This window comes from Ranitomeya imitator, chromosome 8, assembly GCF_032444005.1.
Source record: "Ranitomeya imitator isolate aRanImi1 chromosome 8, aRanImi1.pri, whole genome shotgun sequence".
Lineage (NCBI taxonomy): Eukaryota > Metazoa > Chordata > Amphibia > Anura > Dendrobatidae > Ranitomeya > Ranitomeya imitator.
This window is the reverse complement of record NC_091289.1, coordinates 179,094,969-179,110,004: the sequence shown is the minus strand read 5'-3', so window position 1 is coordinate 179,110,004 and position 15,036 is coordinate 179,094,969.

Sequence of the window (15,036 nt, the reverse complement as noted above, 5' to 3'; positions counted from 1 at the left end):
ATGGGGGATTCTGCCTGATCCCCGTTATTTGCGGGGTCTTTAAGTCCTGGCATATGAGTTATTCTCTGTAAAAATCCATAGATGCTGTCCAGCTATACATCTCTAATGGAGACCCCCGCAGGTAATCCAATGCTCAACCAATATCTGCTCCAGTGTCTCCGCAATGTGTTACTTCCATCATCTCTGACCCCAGCTCACAATCTAATCTCTGTATGGTGCATGTACCCCATCACTCCCGTCATCCCCCCCCCTTCCACTGTACATGCAGAACCACGGCTAATCAGGAATACCATACAGTAATTCTATAACTGTCCAGCAATGGCGTCCCGGAATCTTGTAGTCACCGTAAGATCATGTTTACATGTTGTTTGCCCCATCACATAAGTAACAGTAAAAGTAATGGGCACCTGTCAGGGGCCCGCCTGCTATAATTGTAGGGTACATGGCATAGAACATGTAATTTACCTCTTGTGTCTCCTGTCTCCCTTCCCACTGTCAAGGGGACGGTCACACATCTATATAAAAAGAAAGTGAGAAGTCCATTCACAACAAGTCGTCAACCAGAGCCGAAAATTCTCCTGTACATTATTCTTCATAGAGGGCAGTATTATCTACTATATAATTGTCTAAGGGTCACTTCCGTCTGTCTTTCTATCACGGATATTCATTGGTCGCGGCCTCTGTCTGTCATGGAATCCAAGTCGCTGATTGGTCGTGGCAAAACGCCCACGACCAATCAGCGACTGACGCAGTCCGGCGGCAACATGGCCGCTCCTTGCTCCCCGCAGTCAGTGCTCGCTCCGTACTCCCCTCCAGTCACCGCTCACACAGGGTTAATGGCAGCGTTAATGGACAACCGTGTAACGCACTCCATTAACGCTGCTATTAACCCTGTGTAACCAACTTTTTTACTATTGATGCTGCCTATGCAGCCTCAATAGTAAAAAGATATAATGTTAAAAATAATAAAAAATATAAAAAATCATCATATACTCATCCTCCGGCGCCTTTCCCGCTCCTCGCGACGCTCCGGTGACCGCTCCATGCAAGCGGCAGGTTCCGGTGGCAAGTATGGTATGCGACAAGGACCTTCCATGACATTACGGTCATGTGACCGCGACATCATCACAGGTCCTGCGCTCATCCAACTCTGGGACAGGAAGCTGCCGCCTGCACCGCACACAGGCGACAGGACTATAAGGGCTCCCTCGGAAGATGAGTATATGTTTATTTTTTTATTTTAAGTCTTTTTTTTTTAACCTGTTAAATACGTGTCTGGGCAATATACTACGTGGCTCTGCTGTATACTACGTCGCTAGGCAATATAGTACGTGGCTGGGCAATATACGACGTGGCTCTGTGCTGTATACTACGTGGACATGCATATTCTAGAATACCCGATGCGTTAGAATCGAGCCACCATGTAGTAGTAGTTATATTCTTGTACATAGGGGCAGTATTACAGTAGTTATATTCTTGTACATAGGGGCAGTATTATAGCAGTTATATTCTTGTACATAGGGGGCAGTATTATAGTAGTTATATTCTTGTACATAGGGGGCAGTATTATAGTAGTTATATTCTTGTACGTAGGGGCAGTATTATAGTAGTTATATTCTTGTACGTAGGGGGCAGTATAATAGAAGTTATATTCTTGTACATAAAGGTCAGTATAATAGTAGTTATATTCTTGTACATAGGAGCAGTATTATAGCAGTTATATTCTTGTACATAGGGGCAGTATTATAGCAGTTATATTCTTGTACATAGGGGCAGTATTATAGCAGTTATATTCTTGTACATAAAGGTCAGTATAATAGTAGTTATATTCTTGTACATAGGAGCAGTATTATAGCAGTTATATTCTTGTACATAGGAGCAGTATTATAGTAGTTATATTCTTGTTCATATGGGCTGTATTATAGCAATATTGAACATAGGGGCAGTATTATAATAGTTATATTCTTGTACATAGGAGCAGTATTATAATAGTTATATTCTTGTACATAGGAGCAGTATTATAGTAGTTATATTCTTGTACATAAAGGTCAGTATAATAGTAGTTATATTCTTGTACATAGGGGCAGTATTATAGTAGTTATATTCTTGTACATAGGGGCAGTATTATAGCAGTTATATTCTTGTACATAGGGGCAGCATTATAGTAGTTATATTCTTGTACATAGGGGGCAGTATTATAGTAGTTATATTCTTGTACATAGGGGTAGTATTATAGTAGTTATATTCTTGTACATAGGGGGCAGTATTATAGTAGTTATATTCTTGTACATAGGGGTAGTATTATAGCAGTTATATTCTTGTACATAGGGGCAGCATTATAGTAGTTATATTCTTGTACATAGGGGGCAGTATTATAGTAGTTATATTCTTGTACATAGGGGCAGCATTATAGTAGTTATATTCTTGTACATAGGGGGCAGTATTATAGTAGTTATATTCTTGTACATAGGGGTAGTATTATAGCAGTTATATTCTTGTACATAGGGGCAGCATTATAGTAGTTATATTCTTGTACATAGGGGGCAGTATTATAGTAGTTATATTCTTGTACATAGGGGTAGTATTATAGTAGTTATATTCTTGTACATAGGGGCAGTATTATAGCAGTTATATTCTTGTACATAAAGGTCAGTATAATAGCAGTTATATTCTTGTACATAGGGGGCAGTATTATAGTAGTTATATTCTTGTACATAGGGGCAGTATTATAGCAGTTATATTCTTGTACATAAAGGTCAGTATAATAGCAGTTATATTTTTGTACATAGGGGGCAGTATTATAGTAGTTATATTCTTGTACATAGGGGGCAGTATTATAGTAGTTATATTCTTGTACATAGGGGCAGTATTATAGCAGTTATATTCTTGTACATAAAGGTCAGTATAATAGCAGTTATATTCTTGTACATAGGAGCAGTATTATAGTAGTTATATTCTTGTACATGGAGCAGTATTATAGTAGTTATATTCTTGTACACAGGAGCAGTATTATAGTAGTTATATTCTTGTACATAGGGGGCAGTATTATAGTAGTTATATTCTTGTACATAGGGGCAGTATTATAGTAGTTATATTCTTGTACATAGGGGAAATATTATAGCAGTTATATTCTTGTACATAGGAGCAGTATTATAGTAGTTATATTCTTGTACATAGGGGCAGTATTATAGTAGTTATATTCTTGTACATAGGGGAAATATTATAGCAGTTATATTCTTGTACATAGGAGGAAGTATTATAAATAGACTTACAAATTAATAAACGGTGGTGGAAGCCAGAAATGTGTTGTTGTGATAATGTGGGAAGCAGAAAACTCCACCTGATGTGAAGAGAATGTATAATTTGCTCATCCTCCTGCAGTTTGGGTAGGACACAGATATTACAAGAGGTTATTATACATTATTTTTCTTGCCAATATCCGCTTGAAATGTCCTTTCATTTCAGAAAAGGAGCATCCGTACGATCTGGAGTTTTGTTTGTCATAGTCTCTCCTTTTAACACCATAGACACATTTTAATACGGTTAATTAGCAGCAAATTCTCCCAATTTTTCTATAAAATACTATGATTGGTGATCAGTCGTTTCCAGCACAATGCTAATGTATTATTTTGCTCAGTTCCTTGGCCAGTTTTTAGCGCACCAGGAGCAGAATCCCACCCATTCACCTCTCCCATGGACCCCCTCTGCCACCTCTCTCCTGTGCTTCCCCCACTTCCTCTAGGCTATGACACAATGTAATCAGTTCTTTCTCTTGTGTTTAAATGGTTAATTGTGTTTGGGTAAGGAGGAGGGGTAGTGGTGATGGTGGTGGGGGGGAGACCACCCAGCCAGTTACAAATTGGGAGGGTGCAGTGAACAGAGGAGTAAAAAAAAGACCTGACAAAGGGCAAGCTAATTGTTCGTTTATTCCATGTTGTATGATGTGTTTGGATATTGTGTCCCCCCCACAAGGATGGCGCAGGCCTCCATGGTGGTGGTTACAGTAAGCGGCGGCTCCAGCAGTGAAGGGGTGCCCGGTTGTAGAGTGATGACATGTGATTAGGGTGCGGTAACAGACTGCAGCCTGGGTGGTCGGGGCCTGATGGCTGCGCTCTGTGGGGTTGAGGTGCCCCAGGGCAGAGGAAGGTGCTGTGTCTTAGTAACCTGGTGTCCTGGCAGTGTGGTGCGCAGAGAGATTGGCATCAGTAAGAGAAGTGGGAGACAAATGGGGGCAAACTGGCAGATATTGCTGTGAATGACAACATAAAGGAGCTGCCTGGATTGCAGTAATCTTCCTCTATACACATGTATACTCAGCTCGGCATGTGTTCTCAATGGGGAGAGTGGAGTAAGCTTCTCCCAGGCACCAAATCTCAGTGGGTTCAGCTAACTTCTGTGTGTTTGAGGGCCTTAAAGGGAATCTGTCACCAGGTTTTTGCTGCCTAATCTGAGAGCAGGATAATGTAGGAGCAGACACCCTGATTCCAGAGATATGTCACTTACTGGGCTGCTCGCTGTAGGTTTTTATAAAATCAAAGTTTTATCAGCAGGAGATTATCACCAGAGGACTAGTGAACCTGCTGCCAGGTAGTCCAACCGCACCCCCCACCACTGATTGATTGGCCTGCCTATACACAGTGTACTGCCAGAGGTGTGGGCGGGGTTACGCAGAGCTCAGCATGCATAGAACTGATATAAGTGAAGCCGATAAAATCAGGCTCAAAACTACAGCAAGCAGCCCAGTAAGTGATACATCACTGGAATCACGGTCTCTGCCCCTACATCGTGCTGCTCTCTGATCACATAGCAAAAAGATTCTTTTTAAAATGGCACTGAGTTAGTGATGAATGTTACTATTCCACATTATTCTGGTATGTGTAGTGGATGGAAATGTCAAGCATGGTCGACTACTTTTCAGATGATGACCGTCTGCCATTGGTCACTAATACTAACCATTGCTGAAATTTTCCATTTTCATCCACTTCAGGCCAATGTGTATGGCCAGGTTTGGTTATCACCAGGATAAGCTGCTCCTAGGTGTTTGTAGGAGTAATGAGAAGCAGTGAAGCCAGCCATAGACGAGGGATATTTACCTCCAGGTGATAGCTGGCCGAACAGGAACACTGGGCACTGGCTGTTTTCAGTAGGGAGAGGGTAGAAAGTTGTCCAATAATCTTCCATCACACCACTATTTAAAATATGCAGTCTTATCTGAACATAGGGGGCAAGTGTAGGGGAAGACTTAGCATGCATCTCAGTATTGAGATCCCATTAATGGTGGTTGCACATGGAATTTTACCATTTTTTTTTTTTTACAGAGATCGCCCTCTGGTGGTAGCTCCAGGTAAAGAGAATCTTGTGTACCTCTCCATGAAGGGAGCTCCCCCTACTGGTGGCATCGGCTATATAGAACCTTATGTATCTCTTTGTTGGGAACTGCCACTGGTGGTGGCTTCAGACAGAATCTTATGTATCTTTGTATACAGGGAGCTCCCCCTAGTGGTGGCTCCAGATAGAATCTTATGTATAATAATAATCTTTATTTTTTATATAGCGCTAACATATTCCGCAGCGCTTTACAGGTTGCACACATTATCATCGCTGTCCCTCATGGGGCTCACAATCTAAATTCCCTATTAGTATGTCTTTGGAATGTGGGAGGAAACTGGAGTGCCCAGAGGAAACCCACGCAAACACGGAGAGAACATACAAAGTCTTTGTAGCTCCTTGGTGTTTGAACCCAGGACTCCAGCGCTGCAAGGCTGCTGTGCTAACCACTGCGCCACCATGCTGCCCACGGTGTATCTCTGTATACAGGGAGCTCCCCCTAGTGGTGGCTCCAGACAGAATCTTATGTATCTCTGTATACAGGGAGCTCCCCCTAGTGGTGGCTCCAGACAGGATCTTATGATGTATCTCTGTATACAGGGAGCTCCCCCTAGTGGTGGCTGCAGACAGGATCTTATGATGTATCTCTGTATACAGGGAGCTCCCCCTAGTGGTGGCTGCAGACAGAATCTTATCATGTGTCTCTGTATACAGGGAGCTCCCCCTAGTGGTGGCTGCAGACAGGATCTTATGTATCTCTGTATACAGGGAGCACCCCCTAGTGGTGGCTACAGACAGAATCTTATCATGTGTCTCTGTATACAGGGAGCTCCCCCTAGTGGTGGCTCCAGACAGGATCTTATCATGTGTCTCTGTATACAGGGAGCTCATCCTAGTCGTGGCTCCAGACAAGATCTTATGTGTCTCTGTATACAGGGAGCTCCCCCTAGTGGTGGCTCCAGACAGGATCTTATCATGTATCTCTGTATACAGGGAGCTCCCCCTAGTGGTGGCTGCAGACAGGATCTTATCATGTATCTCTGTATACAGGGAGCTCCCCATAGTGGTGACTGCAGCCAGGATCTTATCATGTATCTCTGTATACAGGGAGCTCCCCATAGTGGTGACTGCAGCCAGGATCTTACCATGTATCTCTGTATACAGGGAGCTCCCCCTAGTGGTGGCTCCAGACAGGATCTTATTATGTATCTCTGTTCACAGGGAGCTCCCCCTAGTGGAGGCTGCAGACAAGATCTTTTTATGTGTCTCTGTACACATGGAGCTCCCTCTAGTCGAGGCTGCAGACAGGATCTTATGTCTTCCTGGAGCAGAACAATATTGTATCATACAATTATTAGGTTCTGTAGGAGGACGTAGATCTGGGGATTTATTATGATGGAATATAGGCTGAACTGGATGGACAAATGTCTTTTTCCGGCCTTACTAACTATGTTACTATGTATCTGTATACAGGGAGCTCCCCCTAGTGGTGACTGCAGACAGGATCTTATCATGTATCTCCATATACAGGGAGCTCCCCCTAATGGTGGCTACAGACAGAATGTTATCATGTTTCTCTGTATACAGGGAGCTCCCCCTAGTGGTGGCTGCAGACAGGATCTTATCATGTGTCTCTGTATACAGGGAGCTCCCCCTAGTGGTGGCTGCAGACAGGATCTTATCATGTGTCTCTGTATACAGGGACCTCCCCCTAGTGGTGACTGCAGACAGAATCTTATCATGTATCTCTGTACACAGGGAGCTCCCCCTAGTGGTGGCTGCAGACAGGATCTTATCATGTATCTCTGTACACAGGGAGCTCCCCCTAGTGGAGGCTGCAGACAGAATGTTATCATGTATCTCTGTATGCAGGGAACTCCCTCTAAATGCAGACAAAAAAAGGATCTCATCATGTCTCTGAATAAAGAAAGCTCCCCCTGTTGGTGGCTGTAGACAGAATATAATAATACATGGTGTTACATGTTAGGTATCTACTTTTTAAGGCACATGTAAAAGACTATTGTGGGACAATTCATTTAACTGTACCTGTGGTTTTTCAGATTCACAAGGTATTCCCCATCCATAGGATGCAGGAAAATTACTGATCATTGGGGGTCTGAATGCTGGGCCCCCCCTGTGAGGCTGAAAATGGAGCCCTGTAGAGCTCCACCTTGAAAGGAGCGGAGATGTGCATCTTCAACCTCTTCTGCCAGGGAAGGCAAAGGACAGAGCTATGTAGATCCATAGATAATGGAGTGGAGGTTGAGCCCTACGGAGCCCGGTCCCAGTAATCTAGAGCCCCGTTCTGAGAATCGCTGCAGGTCCCAGTGTACAGACCCTCAGTAACTTTCCCGTATTTTGTTGATGGGAGAAAACGTCTGATTTTGGGAATAACCCTTTAAATACTTCTATTTTAAGCTGGTGGCGCAGAAGCGATGCCCCAGTTGACATTGTTGTGGGCATCATTGCTTGCACCCTCCGCTACCTGAGAATGCCTTTGGATGCCGGTACTACAGACGGTGTAGTTGGGGCTGGTCTGCAGGGGCCGGCTGGCATATTGGTTGCCACCCAGCTTTCCTAGGAGCCGATAACTAGAATGTAACGACTCCGGTATTATTTCCTTTGTAGGGGATATGCTTACACTGGGGTTTTGCATTTATTGATAAAACCTTATAACCTTTGGTCGTATATAATGTTTGGGGGTATTTTTGCGTCTGCGTCTGGGCAGTCCATGGTCTCTCGCGCCCCGTGTAGGCAGATTTACTGGACTCCGTGTTGGCAAACATCGTGCTGGGTTATTTTGTAACTTTCTGTGAGAAATGACACAACGGGCCGTTTCTCTGCCGGGTGAAATAAAAGATTGTGAGGGCTACAAACAGCCCCCTTTACTGCCACCTGCTACTCTCTGCCGGACCCCCACCCACCCGGCCCCCTCCACAGAGACACAAAACAAAACAAAAAGCAACAACAAAAGACCCCCAAAATCTTAAAGGAGCCATTCATCAGAGCCACAAAAGAGGGACGTAATACGTTATTATAATTAGTCTTGGGTGGTACAACTTGCTGCATTAACCCCTTCCCTGCCAGAGCCCGGACTTCTAGTCTGTGCCCAGCGACACTGTATCCTGCGGTTGTGCAAAGGGACATCACACAGATCATTATACAGAGCTGCAGTCATTCTATAGGTGTGCGCCCCCCTATGGTGCTGTGTGGTGGATGATGCTTTGCCATGTTGTCACTCGCCAGACGCTCGTGCTTCTATTCACTGCCACATCAGAGACTTGATTTTCATACATTCATTCATGCCCAATGCACATGCCCAACTTGCCTTCGCCATTCCCATATACCCAACGCACCTCCGCCATTCCCACGTGCCCAACGCACCTCCGCCATTCCCACGTGCCCAACGCACCTCTGCCATTTCCACGTGCCCAACGCACCTCTGCCATTCCCACGTGCCCAGAGCACCTCCGCAATTCCCACGTGCCCAACGCACCTCTGCCATTCCCACGTGCCCAACGCACCTCTGCCATTCCCACGTGCCCAGCGCACCTCCGCCATTCCCACGTGCCCAACGCACCTCCTCCATTCCCACGTGCCCAACGCACCTCTGCCATTCCCACGTGCCCAACGCACCTCCGCCATTCCCACGTACCCAACGCACCTCCGCCATTCCCACGTGCCCAGCGCACCTCCGCCATTCCCACGTGCCCAACGCACCTCCTCCATTCCCACGTGCCCAACGCACCTCTGCCATTCCCACGTGCCCAACGCACCTCTGCCATTCCCACGTACCCAACGCACCTCCGCCATTCCCACGTGCCCAGCGCACCTCCGCCATTCCCACGTGCCCAACGCACCTCCTCCATTCCCACGTGCCCAACGCACCTCTGCCATTCCCACGTGCCCAACGCACCTCTGCCATTCCCACGTGCCCAGCGCACCTCCTCCATTCCCACGTGCCCAACGCACCTCCTCCATTCCCACGTGCCCAACGAACCACCGCCATTCCCACGTGCCCAACGCACCTCCTCCATTCCCACGTGCCCAACGCACCTCCGCCTTTCCCACATGCCCAACGCACCTCTGCCATACTCTTGTGGCCAATCAGATCTGTGGTATCTCATAAGAACACATGAACCATGTGTGCGAGGTACAGGTACATGCAGTATCTATGAGGCATCTTTCTAAGTGTGGTTCAGTTCAGGGAACACTTATTATTTTACAACCAGCTGAGAATTTTGCAACTACAGTCATGGCCGAAAGTGTTCATACCCTTGAAATTGTTCCAGAAACTAAAGTATTTTTCCCAGAAAATTATTGCAATTAGACGTTTTTTATACTCAGGTTTATTTTCTTTGTGTGTATTGGAACTACAGAAAAAAAAGAGAAAACAAATTGGACATCATTTCACACAAAACTCCCAAAATGGGCTGCACAAAATTGTTGACACTCTCAACTTAATATTTGGTGGCACATCCTTTGGAATAAATAACTGCAATCAATCACTTCCTATAATCATCAACAAGCTAACACCTCAGCTGGAATATTGGACAACTCTTCTTTTACAAATTGCTCCAGATCTCTTATATGAAGGTGCCATCTCCCAACAGGAATTTTAGGATCTCTCCACACGTGTTCAATTGGATTTAGATCCAGACTCTTAAGAACTCTCCAGCGGTTTGTTTCCACCCATTTCTTGGGGCTTCTTAAAGTATGTTTGGCGTCATTGTCCTGCTGGAAGACCCATGACCTAGGACTAGTGTTGAGCGATACCTTCCGATATTCAAAGGTATCGGTATTGGCCGATATCCAAAAAATATCGGATATCGCCGATACCCGATACCAATGCAAGTCAATGGGACACAAATATCGGAAGGTATCCTGGATGGTTCCCAGGGTCTGAAGGAGAGGAAACTCTCCTTCAGGCCCTGGGATCCATATTCATGTAAAAAATAAAAATACAAAATATGGATATACTCACCCCTCGGACGAACCCTGGCTGTCACCGCTGCGAGCGTCTGCCTCCGTTCCTAAGAATGCAGTGAGTGAAGGACCTTCGATGACGTCGCGGTCAGGTGACCGGTCACCTGACCGCTCACGTGACCGTGACGTCATCGAAGGTCCTTCACTCACTGCATTCTTAGGAATGGAGGCAGACGCTCGCAGCGATGACAGCCAGGGTTCTTCCGAGGGGTGAGTATATCCATATTTTGTATTTTTATTTTTTACATGAATATGGATCCCAGGGCCCGAAGTAGAGTTTCCTCTCCTCCCGACCCTGGGAACCATACGCACCGCACACGCCGAAGATGACTAGGAACACTTCCGATTTCCGATATTGCAAAAATATCGGAACTCGGTATCGGAATTCCGATACAGCAAATATCGGCCGATACCCGATACTTGCAGTATCGGAATGCTCAACACTACCTAGGACACAAATTCCGCTGTCTGTTGCTGGGGACTATATTGCGACCCAAAATCCTTTGGTAATCTTTATATTTCATGATGCCTTGCACACAGTCAAGGCACGCAGTGCCGAGGCAGCAACACAACCCTCAAAACATCTTTGATCCTCCACCATATTTGACTGTAGGTACTGTGTTCTTTTTTTTTTTTTTTAATAGGCCTCATTCCGTTTTCGGCCAATAGTAGAATGATGTGCTTTAGCAGAAAGCTCTATCATGGTCTCATTTGTCCAAAGTACTCTTTCCTGATGCACCCTGAGCCTGCAGGACAGTGTGAATTTCTTTGGATGGTGGATAAGCAGCCACAATCAAGTTCCATACTGTCCTGTGTTGCAACCTTTCATCAGGCTTTCCCTGCTGTCCACGTACAGAATGATTACCTACAGTGCAATGGGTTAATATTTATTTATAACATTAATTCCATGGTGCTGTACATGAGAACGAGGTTACTTACAGTTATAGATATCGTTTACAGTAAACAAATTTACAATGACAAACTGGTACAGAGGGGAGAGGTTGTAAACTTCTTGACTATGTAGCACCCTGCTGTCAAATTAACATCAAGATCTCTGGAGATGGACTTGTAACCTTGAGATTGTTGATATTTTTCAACAGTTTTGGTTCTCAAGTCCTCAAACAGTTCTCTTTCTATTCTCCATGCTTAGTGTAGCACACAGAATGCAAAGATTAAGTCAACGTCTCCCCTTTTTATCTGGTGTCAGGTGTGATTTTCATACTGTCCACACCTGTTACTTGCTACGGGTGAATTTTAATGAGCATCAGATACTTGAAACAATATTGATTGCCCACAACTTTGGAAAAGTGACAACAATCTTGTCATTTGTCCTGCCCAGTATTGGGGTTTTGTGTAAAATTATGTCCAATTGGCCGTTTTTTCCTGTTTTTTTCTTCAGTACACACAAAGGAAATAAACGTGTATAACAAAATGTGTAATTGCAAAAGTTTTCTATCGCACCCTACTCCACCATTAAAGGGAACCTGTCACCTGAATTTGGCGGGACCAGTTTTCGATCATATGGGCGGAGTTTTCGGGTGTTTGATTCACCCTTTCCTTACCCGCTGGCTGCATGCTGGCCGCAATATTGGATTGAAGTTCATTCTCTGTCCTCCGTAGTACACGCCTGCGCAAGGCAAGATCCAACCCTAATGTTTTTTTGTTTTTTAATACCAAAGTCAGAAGTGTATGCAACAGTAGGAGTAAAAGAAGTAGTCATTCTTTGGCCAAGTATAGGGAAAAGATGTTGGCGGCAAATCACCGCTTCAACAGAAAAGACCATCGGCTCCTGAAGCAGCCTTGCCTAGGGAAACCTTGACGGCTCCATCAGCATCTTAAAGACGTCGTGTGCACATATTTACAGCTATTAAAATAATGTGTTCTTGACATTATAAGGGTGGTGTCAGTCAGTCATATACATTGGTCCAATATTGGACTGGCTAGCTGCTCTCCTGAGCATATCAATTTCATGCATTTCTATGCAACTGTCTTGTTCTGGTCGGTAGAGCTGCCGGCCAGTCCGATCTCGGTCTGATTTATACGCCATTCTGACAGCGCCATAAACCAATCAAAACTATAGCCCACAGCAACTAAAGGAAGAAAAGACAAAAAAAACAAATCAAGACAATTAATTTTTCTTCCCTATACATAGGTAGATGTAAATGCACCGTATCTGCAGCCTGCTGCGTTTATCAAGATGATAAAAACGAAGAACCTCATCAAGCGAAGCCGTAAAAAGACGTACGGGCTGTAGCGCTCATCAAAGTGACCGCCAGCTAAAAAAAAAAGTTGAGTAAAATGTAATTGTTGGCAAATTCCACTAAAACTTTGTGAAGGCGTCCTTATAGGGTACAGTATGGGCTGTCAGTCCAAAGACGTAAGGAAGATGAAAAAAACAAAAATGCCGTGTGAGCGTCATCCCTCCATCCTGACCGCAAGAATCAGGAAAACACAGAAGTGCTGCAATATGGGAAAAATGACTGGACCCTTAGCTAAAGTTTTTCCCCATTGCAGTAACTTTTTACCATCACTTTGCAGCCTCATTTTGGGGTATTTTCACCTCCTCCCTTGCTCCCCATTAGATGCCTTGTTTTATATCGGCCATATTTACTTTTGCAGACTTTCTTGCACAGAATTTCCCCCTCGGGCCGTCAGACCCGGTGGTCAGTGGAAAGGTTGACCCTTGTAACCTTTAATTATGGCCATTTCTGACCTATTGACTGCCACACACTCCTATTAGATCTGGACCCACTGATGGGAGATTATTTGGGGGGTATCGCTCTGCCGTCCTCACTCCAGGAAGGGGTCAAGGTTTTGTGTAGTAGGCAGCGACATCGGTGATGTTCGGAGCTCGGAGTATATGGTCATGTGCCCAATCTATTAACCCACATTTAGACAAAATGGAAATCAATTTGATTTTTAACTTGTGATCTTCAATTATATCAAATCTTACTCTCCAATCACATCCAGAGCTGCATTCAAACCAGGTGAGGTATGCGACCGGAGCTCCGATAGGCGTTAATCAACCGCCGGTTTACTACATGCAACCCGATGGCCGGTTGTTTAATGGCCTGTTTAGACCGGACGAGCACAATTCTATGTGCACAGAACAATCATTAATACAATCAGTCTGTGCACATAGGATATCATTGTTCTCGGCAGCACATCTGTTCTTTACACATGACAATGTGCTGCCGAGAACAACAGACAAAAATAATTGTTTCTCCTGATCAACAAGCATTTTGTTCATTGGTTGTTTACCACCCTGTTAATCAGACCAATAATACTATAAACACTCATTGGCCGATCACTGGCCAGTGCAAATATTCCCCAAATTGAGCTGTGGGGTGAAGGAACGAGACCAATAAATGCACCTGTCAGAATAGTACGGATACATGATGTCTGATGAGAAATCTGTGTATCTAACCCTATAATGTGTGATACTGTGTGCTTACCCAGTGTATCTAACCCTACCATGTGTGATACTGTCTACTAACCCAGTTTATCTAATCCTATCCTGTGTGATGCTGTCTGCTAACCCATTGTATCTAACCCTACCATGTGATACGGTCTACTAACCCAGTGTATCTAATCCTATCCTGTGTGATACTGTCTGCTAATCCAGTGTATCTAACACTACCATGTGTGATACTGTCTGCTAACCCAGTATATCTAACCCTACCATGTGTGATACTGTCTGCTAACCCAGTATATCTAACCCTACCATGTGTGATACTGTCTACTAACCCAGTGTATCTAATCCTATCCTGTGTGATACTGTCTACTAATCCAGTGTATCTAACACTACCATGTGTGATACTGTTTACTAACCTAGTGTATCTATATAATCCTTTCCTGTGTGATACTGTCTGCTAACCCAGTTTATCTAGCCCTACCATGTGATACTGTCTGCTAACCCAGTGTATCTAATCCTATCCTGTGTGATACTGTCTGCTTACCCAGTGTATCTAATCCTACCATGTGTGATACTGTTTACTAACCTAGTGTATCTAATCCTATCCTGTGTGATACTGTTTGCTAACCCAGTGTATCTAACCCTACCATGTGTGATACTGTCTACTAACCCAATGTATCTAATCCTATCCTGTGTGATACTGTCTGCTAACCCATTGTATCTAACCCTACCATGTGATACTGTCTACTAACCCATTGTATCTAACCCTACCATGTGATACTGTCTACTAACCCAGTGTATCTAACCCTATCCTGTGTGATACTGTCTGCTAACCCATTGTATCTAACCCTACCATGTGATACTGTCTACTAACCCAGTGTATCTAACCCTATCCTGTGTGATACTGTCTGCTTACCCAGTGTATCTAATCCTATCCTGTGTGATACTGTCTGCTTACCCAGTGTATCTAATCCTACCATGTGTGATACTGTTTACTAACCTAGTGTATTTAATCCTATCCTGTGTGATACTGTTTGCTAACCCAGTGTATCTAACACTACCATGTGTGATACTGTCTACTAACCCAGTGTATCTAATCCTATCCTGTGTGATACTGTCTACTAACCCAGTGTATCTAATCCTATCCTGTGTGATACCATCTGTTGAGCTGTGTATCTAATCCTATCCTGTGTGATACTGTCTGCTGAGCAGTGTATCTAATCCTATCCTGAGTGATGCTGTCTGCTGAGCTATGTATCTAATCCTATCCTGAGTGATCCTGTCTGCTGAGCTATGTATCTAATCCT